Here is a 14,243-nt window from a genome sequence, read left to right on the forward strand (position 1 = left end):
ATGATTAGAAGAGAATTGAGTGAATCGACCCTATACACTTGAGCGACTAGAGCGGATACACATCCGGTGAGGGTTCGATGCTCAATTCCTTATTCCCGGCTTTCATGAGCTTTTCTTCTTGCAAGTCTATTTGAACTTTATTTTGATATTTGAATTGGTAGAGTTTGTGAGTCATCATGTGACCTTTGCCCTAGTTGCTTATATATGCTCTTGGAGGTTGATTTGCTTTTGACCAAGTAGATAGAATCATCTTGCATTTAGTTACATTCATATAGATAGGTGCATATAGTTTATTTGCATTGAATAAATGTTCACACCCCTTTTTTTGTCCTTCTTTATTCTTAGCATGAGGACATGCTTGGTTTAAGTGTGGGAGATTTGATAAACCCCAATTTTGTGGTTTATCTTGTGCTTAATTTGGGGAATTTTATCAATTTTTCTCACATTTATTCAATGAAATAGTATGGTTTTGTAAATCTCCCTTGATTTGTGCTTAAATGTGAAAACATGCTTTTTAAGCCTTAAAATAGCTAAATTTAATCCACTTTAATTCCATTTGATGCCTTGATATATTTTTTGAGTGATTTCAGGTTAATAGGGCAAGTATTGGATGGAAGAAGTGAGGAGAAAAGCATGCAAAGTGGGAGAACTCATGAAGAAATGAAGGAACCGTAAAGCTGTCAAGCCTGACCTCTTCGCACTCAATCGACCATAACTTGAGCTACAGAGGTCCAAATGAGGCGGTTTAAGTTGCGTTAGAAAGCTAACATCCGGGGCTTCGAAATGATATAAAATGTGTCATATGTTGCTTCACGTATAGGGGGGCGCACGCGCCATGTACGCGTGTGCACCGATGCTGCTCGTGGCCCACTAAAGTGAAATCGCCCCCAGCGATTTCTGAAGCATTTTGGGCCCAATCCAACTCATTTCTGATGCTATTTCATACAAAATTCAAGCTTGGGTAAAGGGAGAGCAATTGTTTGGTAGTATAGCATCATGTAGGTTAGTTTCTAGAGAGAGAAGCTCCCTCTTCTCTCTAGAATTAGGTTAGGGTAATCTCTTCTAGATTTAGGTTCAATTACATGTTTTCATCTTGTTCTCTTTACAATTTCATGCTTCTACTCCTTCATTCTCATGATTTGTAGTGTTAATTTTACTTTTATACATTTTTATGTTCATGAACCCTTTGTTGGATTTGGATCTTTTCTTTAATGCAATTTAAGGTTTGATGTTCTTTTATGAATGAATTGAGTTGTGAATTTACTTTCCTTGCAATTGGTAGTTGGTAGTTTTATTATTCTTGCATTTTTACTATGCTTTCCTTTTATGCCTTCCAAGTGTTTGAAAAAATTCTTGGTTGGTCTTTAGAATAGATTTTGAGCTTTCTTGGTTTGGAAAGAGTAATTAGGCAATGTTGAGTCATGAAAATCCAACTCATGTTGGTGATCTAGAGTTGTTAGTTAATATCATTTTCAATGACGCTAATCTTTTGCTAATTCAATTAGTGAGTTGATTAGGATTCTTGATTTGAGATTAACTAGTCTTGTTTGACTTTCTCTCATGGAAGATAACTTACACCTTCTTCCAATGTTGGAGATGACAAAATAAGATAAATTCTTGTTTATTATTATGATATGATTGATTAGTCTTGTTTGACATTCTCCTTATGTGAAGATGATATGATACCTTCTTCTATTTGTTGGAGTTGACTAAATAAGATGAATTGATCATTGTATGACTAGGATAGAAAGCCTATAGTCTCAACCCTTTCCATGAATGTCTCTCTTCTTTACTTGCTTCCTTTAATTGTTTGCTTGATTTAACTTTCTTGCACATTTAATTTCTCGCCTCTTATCAAATCAAACCCCCATTTGTTCTTCACAGCCAATAATTGAGCACTTCATTGCAACTCCTTGTGAGATGACTCGGAGTCTAAATACTTCGGTTAATTCTTATTTGGGGTTTGTTATTTGTGACAAAACCATAATTTAATTTGATGTGAGAGTTGTTTGTTAGTTTGGAGCTATACTCACTATCACCAATCCTATGCCGAAAGTTGGAATCTTGATGGTGCAAGAGTTCTATGGTAATGCATGGATCACTAAAAATCATGACACTAGTGTGAACCCTCATCCCAAAAATTGGAGCACCATGGTCCGAGGGCGACCCTTGGATTTCAGCCCAGAAAGTGTAAGTTTGGCATTCCATTTGGCAATAATGTAAGGAGACCAACATCTTTAAACTAGAAGATTCAATTTTGATCAGAGGCTGGACCAAGTCCTTTCAGACATTTGTGTGGAAGGAGCTCAGTGGAAGAGGGATGCTCAAGGTAAGCCTATCCAACTAAGAAGGCTTGACCTCAAGCCTGTAGCTAGAGGATGGTTGGAATTCATCCAACACTCTATCATCCCTACTAGCAATCGGTCAGAAGTGACCATTGACAGAGCCATCATGATTCATTGAATCATGATTGGGAGTGAGGTGGAGATACATGAGGTGATACCTTAGGAATTGTACAAGAAAGCTGAAAAGCCTTCCACCTTAGCAAGGTTGGCGTTCCCCTATCTTATCTATCATCTATGCAATTCAGCAGGATTTGTCATAGAAGAAGATATTCCCGCTGAGGAAGACAAGCCTATCACTAAAAGAAGGATGGAGCAAACAAGAGAGCCTACACGTGCACCTCAATAAGAGCGTGTAGAGCTGCCTCAACAAAAAATCCCTGAGATACCTCAAAAGATGCATTTCCTCCCTCCCCTCTCAAGGCTATTGGGACCAATTGCATACTTCTCTAGGAGAATTGAGCTCCAATATGGATCAGCTAAGGCTGGGACATCAAGAGGATTCCACCATCCTCCATGAAATAAGAGAAGATCAAAGAGCCATGAGGTAAGAGCAACAGAGACAAGGGCATGACAAAGAAAAAATCAAGCACTCTATTGGATTCTCCAGAAGGAGTAGTAGCCACCATCACTAAGGTGGTCCCGTTCCCTTAATCCCTTGTTGCCTGTTATTTTTCTGTTTTCCATGTATTCTATCTTATTGTCTGTTTCTTATGCATGATCATCTTTACTTGTGTTTTAAAGAAAATTTTATTTGAAAGAAAATTATTCCATGAATCTCTCACTATACTTGAAAGAAAATTTTAATTGAAAAAGATTATGGAGATACATAAATTTCGAGTTATATAATAAGAATAGTTCAATTATTTGATGTAGTGGCATTGCTTTTACTTTCTAAATGCATGAATAAACAGTGCATATTTGATGTTAGAGTTAAGAATTTTGGCTCTTGAAAGAATGATGATAAAAGTGAAGTATTATTGGTAATCTGAAAAATCCAAAAATTGATTCTTGAAGAAAGAAAAAGCAGCAAAAAAAAGCAAAAAAAGAAAAAAATATATGTATATGCGACAAAAAAACAAGCAGAAAAAGAAAAAGCCAATAGCTCTTTAAACCAAAAGGCAAGACCAAAAAGCCAATAGCTCTTTAACGCAAAAGGCAAGAGCAAGGATCCAAGGCTTTGAGCATTAATGGTTAGGAGGGCCTAAAAGAAAAAAATCTTGGCCTAAACAGTTCAAATGAGCTGTCTCCCCAAGCTCTTTAAACTATATGCTTGTGGTGTGAAGGTGTCAAGTGAAAAACTTGAGACTAAGCAATTAAAGTCATGATCCAAAGTAAAGAGTGTGCTTAAGAACTCTAGACACCACTGGCTGGGGATTCTAGCAAAGTTGAATTACAATCCGAAAGGGTTCACCCAGTTAAGTGTCTGTGGCATTTTTGTATCCGGTAGTAACACTGGAAAACAAAGCGCTTAGAGTCACAACCAAGACTCAAAAGAAGCTATGTTCAAGAATAAAAGTGAACTATACAAGGAGAATCAATAGTATCATCTGGATTCTGAGTTCCTAAAGATGTCAATTATTTTAAGTTTTAATGGAAAGTGAGATGCCAAACCTGTTTAGAAGCAAAAAGCTGCTAATCTCGCTCATCTAATTGAAACTGAGCTTCATTGAGAACTCTGAAATAGTATCCATCTCTTCTTTTTAATTCTATTTTATTTTTGGTTGCTTGGAGACAAGCAACAGTTTAAGTTTGGTGTTCTGATGAGCGGATATTTTATATACTTTTTGGCATCATCTTCATATAATTTTCATTATGTTTTGTTTAAGATTTATTATATTTTCATAGGTTTTAGTGAAAAATTCATATTTTTCAATTCTACTTTTAGTTTGTGTGTTTTCTAGTGATTTCTGATATTTTCTAGCTGAAATTGAGGAGCTTTGAAAAAAGTCTGATTCAAAGACAGAGAAAGGACTATAGATGCTGTCAGGATCTAACCTCCATGCACTCGAAGGAGCATTTCTAGAGCTACGAAAGTCCAAATGCTGCACTCACAATGGCTATGGAAAGCTAACATGCAGGGCTTTCCAGAAATATATAATAGTTTGTACTTTTCTTTGGAAATGAAGGCCCAAAACTGGCGTTCAACGCCAGCCACCAGCCTCATTCCTGGTGTGTAAAGCCCAAAAGGGAGCACTAGCTCATGGCTCACTCAAGCTCAGTCCAAACACTCACCAAGTGGGCCCGAAAAGTGAATTTTTGCACTATAACACAAGATTATCTTAATTCTATAATTCTTAGTTAGCAGATTAGTATATATAGGAGGAGATCACCCTTGTTTAGGATCTTTTTCCTTCCCACTATACACGTTTTTCACTTTTTATTTTATGTACAGTATGAGTCACTAACCTCCTAGGTTAAGGTTAGGAGCTCTGCTGATTCTTATGGATTAATAATATCACTATTCTATTTCAATCTATGCTTGATTTTATTCTATTCCCCAGCAAAAACTTGGTGCACAAATCCCCACACCTTCGTACAGCTGTACCAGCAAGTGCACTGGGTCGTCCAAGTAATACCTGAGCGAGTCAGGGTCGATCCCACGAGGATTGTGGTTTGAAGCAAGCTATGGTTACCTTGCAGGTCTTAGTCAGGCGAAATCAAGAAGTCATTGGTTTGAAGTTGTAAGAGTAATAATGTATAAATTACTTTTTATATTAAATGGAATTAGTAATAGGAATATAGTTGAGGATTGGAGTTGCTTAGCCTTTCTGAATTAACTCTAGTATCACTGTCTTCTTTGCTTGTGAATGATCTCTTCTATGGCAGGCTGTATGTGATCAAAGCCATTGCCTGTGGTCATTAATCCCCTCTTCTCCAGATCAAACGCCATTGCCCGTGGTCATCCAATCTGACGGAGGGTGAAGCTCTAGCAGTTCATTCTCTTGGCGATCCTACTCAAAACGCCACAGACACGGTCGAATCTTCCGGATCAGAGAATGCTGCTTCTTTGAAGTCTAGCCTTTACCATGGAGACCCTAATCTCCCCGGAAATCAGCTGAACTGGTGTCTCGAGAAGTTCCCAACGAAGTCGTGGGCTAGCCGTCTGAGTGATGTATAAACATAGTTGTTGGTTCGAGCTTTCCAGCCACGTTTTCACACGAACCTAAGTAGACGCGGGTGTTTGTCAGGCACGTTCATCTTAGTATGATGAATAGAGCTGATTGTCACTGATCATCCTATTCACCATGTTGAAGAACGAATATACATCTTAGAAATAAATCAAACACGGATCGAAGAAGAAACAGTAATACTTTTATTAATTCATAAGACAAAGTAGGGCTCCTCCCCTCAACCTAGGAGGTTTAGAAACTCATACTGATGTGAAAAACAAAGTGATACACAAAAATATGCTGAATGATGGTAAAAGATCCTTAACAAAGTGTGATTTTCTACTTTAAATACTAAACTAATAACTAGTAAGAGTAAAACACTCTTTTCAGTGCTAAAATCTACTTCTGGGGCCCACTTAGTGAGTGTTTGGGCTGAGTTTTGATGTGATCCACGTGCTAGGAGGACTCTAGGAAATTGAACGCTGGCTAGGGGGTCCTCTCTGGGCGTTTCGACACTAGGCTCTGCTCGTTGGACGCTGGACGCCTGGAGGGGGCAGGAAGCTGGTGTTGGACGCCAGTTTTGGGTCTTCTAATCTAAAGCAAAGTATGGACTATTATACATTGCTGGAAAGCTCTGGAGGTCAGATTTCCATAGCCATTGAGAACACTCCATTTGGACTTCTGTAGCTCTGATGCTTGGATTCTTTGTATGGTTTAGAATTTCACAATTGAATTCTCGTTGCAAGTATAGTTCTAAACCAACAAACAATCCTTACTTGCAAAAATTTGGTTTTGTCACAAGTACAAACCCCAATGAAAATTAACCGAACTATTTAAACCTCGGATCATCTCACAAGAAATTGCAATGAAGTGGTCAATTATTGGCTATGAAGGAATACGGGGGTTTGATTTGATAAGAGGACAAGAAAATAAATGGCAAGAAAAGTAAAGAAACAATTAAAGAAGGCAAGTAATAAAGAGAGACTTTCATGGCAAGGGTTGAGATCATGGACTTTCTATCCTAGTCACTAATAACAATGATTAACAAGAATTTATCTTATTTCGTCATCTCTAGCAATGGAAGAAGGTACAATATTATCTTCACATTGAGAGAGCGTCAAACAAGACTAGCTAATCTCAATCCAAAAGAGCTAATCAACTCACTAATTGAATTAGCAAAAGATTAGCGTCAATGAAAACAATACTAGCTAACAACTCTAGATCACCAACATAAGTTGGGTATTCATGACTCAAGATTGCTTAATTCCTCTTTCTAAGCCAAGGATACTCAAAATCTACTCTAACAACCAACCAAGCATTTTGTCAAACACTTGGAAGGTATAAAAAGAAAGTATAATAAATTGCAAGGAAGAATAAAATCTACGAACTACCAATTGCAAGGAATTAATAATAAAAACTCAAATCAACCGTAAAAGAACATCAAATATCAATTGCATTAAAAGATATCCAAATCCAACATGAGCATTCATAAAACTAAAAGGGGAATGAAAGGAGAATTAACACTACAAACTAAGAGAATTAAGATGGAATAAGAAATAACAAGGAAAACTAAAGGAAAATAAGAATTGAACCCTAGATCCAAGATGCAATTACCCTAAGAAACCTAATTCTAGAGAAAGGAGGGAGCTTCTCTCTCTAGAAACTAAACTACATGATGCTAAGCAATAACTAATTGCTCTCCCTTGGATCAATCTTCAATTCTGCGTGGAATACCCTCAGAGACAAGTTGGATTTGGGCCTGGGCAACTTAGAAATCGTCCTCAGCGATTTCACTTTAAGTGAGTCACATGCCAAGCGTCACACGTGCGCGTTGGCGACGCGTGCATGTCGATGGCCAAAACTCCTTCTCACGCGTACGCGTGGGCAACGCGTGTGCGTGGGTTGCAATTCTTCAACGCATGCGTAAGCGTGAGTGACGCGTGCGCATGGCCCTCAATTCTCCAAATGCTCATTTCTTCATGAATTCTCCACTTTGCAAGCTTTTCTCTTCACTTCTCTCATCCACTACTTGCCTTATGAACTTGAAATAACTCAACAAACACATCAAGGCATCGAATGGAATTAAGGTGAATTAAAATCACCAATTTTAAGGCCTAAAAAGTATGTTTTTACGCTTAAGCACAAATTAAGGGAGAATTACAAAACCATGCTATTTCATTGAATAAATGTGAGAAAATGTGATAAAATCCCCCAAATTAAGCACAAGATAAACCACAAAATTGGAATTTATCAAACCTCCCCACACTTAAACCAAGCATCTCCTCATGCTAAACTCAAGAAAGAAACAAAAGGTATCAACATTTATTCAATGTAAACTACCTAGATGCAATCTATCTAAATGAATGCAATTACTTGGTCAAAATAAATCAATTCCCAAGAATACATATACAGTACAAGGGCTAAAGCAATAGCAATCAAAGCAAACCCACAATTGAATTGAGTTATCAGAAAAATAGTTCACAAACTTGCAGGAAAAGATGATCATGGGTAGAAGCATGTAATTGAGTGATCGAACCCTCACCGGATGTGTATCCGCTCTAGTCACTCAAGTGTATGTGGTTGATTCACTCAATTCTCTACTAATCATGCTTTCCAAGATTTGTTCTTCATCTAACAATCAACAATTATTTCATGCATGCATACAAATATCATGAGGACTTTCCCATAGGTTGTAATGGGACTAAGGTCAACGTAAGGGTGTATATATGGTCAAGTGGACTAGAATTTGAATCTTTTATAAGCTTAAACTTCCCACCTAACCTATATAGCAACCTATACAATTTCAAAGCTAACCTAACTACCCATTCTTCACTTTTTCACATACTCATGCATTCTCTTTTTTTTTCCCACAACTTATATGCATTAATTTTTTTTATTGAACTTTGCTTTAGGGCATTTTGTTCCCTTTTTATTGCTTTTCTTTTTCTTTCTTTTTCTATATATATATTTTTTCCTTTTTATTTTTCTCTTTGTTTTTCTCTTTTTTTTCTTCAAACTAAAATATACACAAAAGAATCAATGCATATGATTTAACATTCAATTGATACATGAGTATGTATCCAATTCCCATGATTTTCAACAAAACCACAAAATACACTTTTATCTCTACCCAATGTTCCCAACTCTCCCAAAATCAAATGATAAACACTCTCACTAGCCTAAACTAATCAAAGATCCAAACAAGGGACATTTATTATTTTTCACTTAGGCTTGTAATGTGCTAAAATTAACAACAAATGGGTTTAGCATAGGCTCAAATTTAGTTAACAATGGAAGATAAAAGGTAGGCTATTTGGGTAAGTGAGCTAATCGAAACAATGGCCTCAATCATATAAATGCATTCATACACAAAATAATGGACATAAAGAATCAAACAAATCAAAGATTGCGTTCATAGAAAGAAAATAATGCACACAAGAATGAAAATAAGTGGTCATGTGATGTAACCACACAATTAGTCTCAAAACTCACATGCTTGTGTTCTTTGCTCAAAAATCATGTTCCACAATGTGTAGTTCAAGCAAGTTCTAAATTTTTTTTCTCAATCAATTAGGGTGCCTGATGATTGGATTTTTGACGGTTTATAATTAACAAATGAATTCTCGTTGCAAGAATAGTTTCTAAACCAACAATAATCCTTTCATACAAACATTTGTTTGTCACAAGTACAAAACCCTAAAATTATAAACCGAAGTATTGGAACCTCAGGTCGTTCTCCCTAGGAATTGCAATAAAGTTTCTTGTTATTGGTTATGAGGTATGTTTTGGGATTTTTGGGATAATAGGCAAGAAATGGAAATGGCAATGAAAATAAACTAGCAACTAACACAGCTCTTGGCAAGATATTAGAACTAGAAGTCCTATCCTAGTTATCCTCCTCAATTGTGACCACAATTGTCCATTGCTACCACTTAGTTAACCTCTAACCATGGAGGAAAGTCAAGTGGATGAATTTAATTTGATTCCACAAGTCCTAGCCAACTCCCAAGGGAAAGACTAGCTTTAGTGGTATCCAAATTAATTAGAAACTTCTAATTATCAATCATCAAAGGAAATAGATAACTCAAGCACCACTAATTACTCCACCAAGGCCAAGAGGAATGAAATCTACACTAAAATCCAACCAAGCATTTCATCAAACACTTGGAAGGCACAAAAGAAAAGCATAGTAAATTGACAACAAGAATAGAATCTAACAACAATTATTGCAAGGAATTAATAACAACAATCAAAAGAAACACAATGATCATGAATTACCTCAAATTGAATTGAAATAAAATGGGGTGAACAAAAGTAGATCTACAGCAAAGCCTAGAAACAAAGTAGAAAAAATTCTAACAAACAATAGAAGAATGATGAATGTAACAACAAAGAATTGAAGGGTAGAAGTAGATGAAAGCATGAATTAAAACCTAGATCTAAGAACTAAACCTAATCATAATTCTAATCCTAGAGAGAAGTGAGAGCTTCTCTCTCTAAGACTAACTAAAACTAATCCTAAAGTATATGAATGAGCCAAGATGTCTTCCCCTTCAATCCTTGGTTCCTTTTATGCATTCCCCGCCAAAACGCAGCTCCAAATGGGACCAGAAACCCCCCAAAATTGCCAGGCATGAGTTCTTCTTTAAAACTCACGTGCAACCTTCGGCGCGTACGCGTACAGTGCGCGTACGCGTCTATGGAGCATTTCGCGGATAGTGCGCGCGCACGTCCATGAGCTTTTTTCTAAATCTTTGGCTTTTCATGATTTTTCCACTTTGTATGCTTTCCTTTCACTCCTTTGATCCTTTTCTATCCCTTTTTACCCTGAAATCACTAGCACACACATTAAGGCATCTAGTAGAATCAAAGGAAGATTAAAACTATCAAATTAAAGGTCTAAAAAGCATGTTTTCATATCTAAGCGCAAATAAGGAGACACTCACAAAAATCATGCTATTTTATTGAATAAATGTGAGGAAAGGTTATCAAAATGCTCTAAATTCAACACAAGATAAACCCTACAAATGGGGTTTATCAACCTCCCCACACTTAAACCAAGCATGTCCTCATGCTTGAACCAAGAATGAAGCAAAGGGTATGACATTTATTCAATGCAACTAAACTATCTAAATGCAAATTATCTAAATACAACTAACTATATGAATGCATATGCTTGGTCAAAACAAATCAACTTCCAAGAGTATATATGTAAGCACAAGGGTTCAAACAATGGAGGTCAAGTCCAACCCACAATTGTATTGAATCATCAAAAGGAATTGCAAACTTGCATGAATATAGATGATAGTGGTGGATACACGTAATTGAGCAATCGAACCCTCACCGGATGTGTATCCACTCTATTTCACTCAAGTGTTTAGGGGTTGATTCACTCAATTCTCCCCTAATCATGCTTTCAAATATCATGCATACAAATATCATGAGGTCTTTTCCATAAGGTTGTGATGAGGATAGGGTCAAGGTAGGATCATATATGGATAAGTGGACTAGAATTTAAATCTTTGACGAGCTTAAACTTTTCCACCTAACCTCTATAATAACCTATACACTTAAGTACAAACCTAACTACCCATCCTTCACCTTTCACATACTCATGCATTTCTTTTGACTTTCCCAACACTTATGCATTGACTCTTATTGGACTTTACTTTGGGGCATTTTGTCCCCTTTTTATTATTTTTTCTTCTTTTCCTTTTGTTTTTCTCATTTTTTTCTTTCCCTTTTAAGCTACATACAATAACATCAATGCATAAGGTCTATACTTTTAATCAATACATGAGTATGCACCCAATTCCCACATATAGAAATACAAAACACTCTTTTATCCCGACTGGTGCACGAAATTGTGATGTCCAGGCTCAAACTATTCCTGGCACGTGAGCAACTTGGTACGCGTAATCGTGATTACACATTCATAATTTGTCACAACTTCGATACAACTAAGCAGCAAGTGCACTGGGTCGTCCAAGTAATACCTTACGTGAGTAAGGGTCGAATCCCACGGAGATTGTTGGTATAAAGCAAGCTATGGTCACCTTGCAAATCTCAGTTAGGCAGATATAAATTGATAATGATGTTTTCGAATAATAAATAATAGAATAGGGATAGAGGTACTTATGTAAATCATTGGTAGGAATTTCAGATAAGCGAATGGAGATGCTTTTCGTTCCTCTGAACCTCTGCTTTCCTGCTATCTTCATCCAATCAGTCTTACTCCTTTCCATGGCTGGCTTTATGTGATACATCACCACTGTCAATGGCTACTTTCGGTCCTCTCTCGGGAAAATGATCCAATGCCCTGTCACGGCACGGCTAATCGTCTGGAGGCATCACCCTTGTCAATGGCTTCATCTTATCCTCTCAGTGAATAATATGCTCACGCACCCTGTCACAGCACGGCTATTCATCTGTCGGTTCTCGATCATGCTGGAATAGGATTTACTATCCTTTTGCGTCTGTCACTAACGCCCTGCAATCGCGAGTTAGGAGCTCGTCACAGTCATTCAATCATTGAATCCTACTCGGAATACCACAGACAAGGTTTAGACCTTCCGGATTCTCTTGAATGCCGCCATCATTCTAGCTTATGCCACGAAGATTCTGGTTAGGAGATCTAAGAGATATTCATTCTAGCTTATTTCATGTAGAACAGAAGTGTTTGTCAGGCACGCGTTCATAAAGGAGAAGGATGATGAGCGTCACACATAATCATCACCTTCATCACGTTTTTGGGTGTGAATGGATATCTTAGAAGTGAAATAAGATGAATTGAATAGAAAACAGTAGTACTTTGCATTAATCTTTGAGGAACAGCAGAGCTCCACACCTTAATCTATGGAGTGTAGAAACTCTACCGTTGAAAATACATAAGTGAAGGTCCAGGCATGGCCGAGATGGCCAGCCCCCTTAAGCGTGATCAATAGTCTCCTAAGATGAACAATGGATTAAAACTGAGACCAAAGATGTCTAATACAATAGTAAGAGGTCCTATTTATAATAAACTAGTCACTAGGGTTTACATGAGTAGGTAATTGATGCATAAATCCACTTCCTGGGCCCACTTGGTGTGTGTTTGGGCTGAGCCTGAGTGTTGCACGTGTAGAGGTCCTTCTTGGAGTTGAACGCCAGTTTTTGTGCCAGTTTGGGCGTTCAACTCTGGTTTTGGCTCCTTTTCTGGCGCTGGACGCCAGATTTGGGCAGAGAGCTGGTGTTGAACGCCAGTTTACGTCGTTTATTCTTGGCCAAAGTATGGACTATTATATATTGCTGGAAAGCCCTGGATATCTACTTTCCAACGCAATTAGAAGCGCGCCATTTCGAGTTCTGTAGCTCCAGAAAATCCACTTTGATTGCAGGGAGGTCAGAATCCAACAGCATCAGCAGTCCTTCTTCAACCTCTGAATCTGATTTCTGCTCAAGTCCCTCAATTTCAGCCAGAAAATACCTGAAATCACAGAAAAACACACAAACTCATAGTAAAGTCCAGAAATGTGAATTTAACATAAAAACTAATGAAAACATCCCTAAAAGTAACCAGATTCTACTAAAAACATACTAAAAACAATGTCAAAAAGCGTATAAATTATCCGCTCATCACAACACCAAACTTAAATTGTTGCTTGTCCCCAAGCAACTGAAAATCAAATAGGATAAAAAGAAGAGAATTTACTATAAATTCCAAACTATCAATGGAACATAGCTGCAATCATATGAGCGGGACTTATAGATTTTTGCCTCTTGAATAGTTTTGGCATCTCACTTTATCCATTGAGGTTCAGAATGATTGGCATCTATAGGAACTTCAGATTTCGAATAGTGTTATTGACTCTCCTAGTTCAGTATGATGATTCTTGAACACAGCTTCTTTATGAGTCTTGGCCGTGGCCCTAAGCACTTTGTTTTCCAGTATTACCACCGGATACATAAATGCCACAGACACATAATTGGGTGAACCTTTTCAGATTGTGACTCAGCTTTGCTAAAGTCCCCAATTAGAGGTGTCCAGGGTTCTTAAGCACACTCTTTTTTTTTTTTTTGCTTTGGACCTTGACTTTAACCGTTCAGTCTCAAGTTTTCACTTGACACCTACACGCCACAAGCACATGGTTAGGGACAGCTTGGTTTAGCCGCTTAGACCAGGATTTTATTCCTTTAGGTCCTCCTATCCACTGATGCTCAAAGCCTTGGGATCCTTTTTATTTCCCTTGCCTTTTGGTTTTAAGGGTTATTGGCTTTTTCTGCTTGCTTTTTCTTTTTCTTTCTATATATTTCTTTTTTTTTTTTCGCCTATTTTTTTTTTCTGCAAGCTTTGTTCTTTGCTGCTTTTTCTTGCTTCAAGAATCATTTTTATGATTTTTCAGATTATCAAATAACATGTCTCCTAGTCATCATTCTTTCAAGAGCCAACATATTTAACATTCTTAAACAACAACTTCAAAAGACATATGCACTGTTCAAGCATACATTCAGAAAACAAGAAGCATTGTCACCACATCAATATAATTAAGCTAAGTTCAAGGATAAATTCGAAACTCATGTACTTCTTGTTCTTTTGAATTAAAACATTTTTTATTTAAGAGAGGTGATGGATTCATAGGACATTCATAACTTTAAGACAAAGTTACTAACTACTAATGATCATGTAATGAAGACACAAACATAGCTAAGCACATAACATAGAAAACGAAAAACAGAAGAAATAAGAACAAGGAATGAATCCACCTTAGTGATGGTGGCGTTTCCTTCTTGAGGAACCAATGATGTCCTT

The sequence above is a fragment of the Arachis ipaensis genome, chromosome B1, assembly GCF_059453495.1.
Source record: "Arachis ipaensis isolate K30076 ecotype BB chromosome B1, ASM5945349v1, whole genome shotgun sequence".
Classification (NCBI taxonomy): domain Eukaryota; kingdom Viridiplantae; phylum Streptophyta; class Magnoliopsida; order Fabales; family Fabaceae; genus Arachis; species Arachis ipaensis.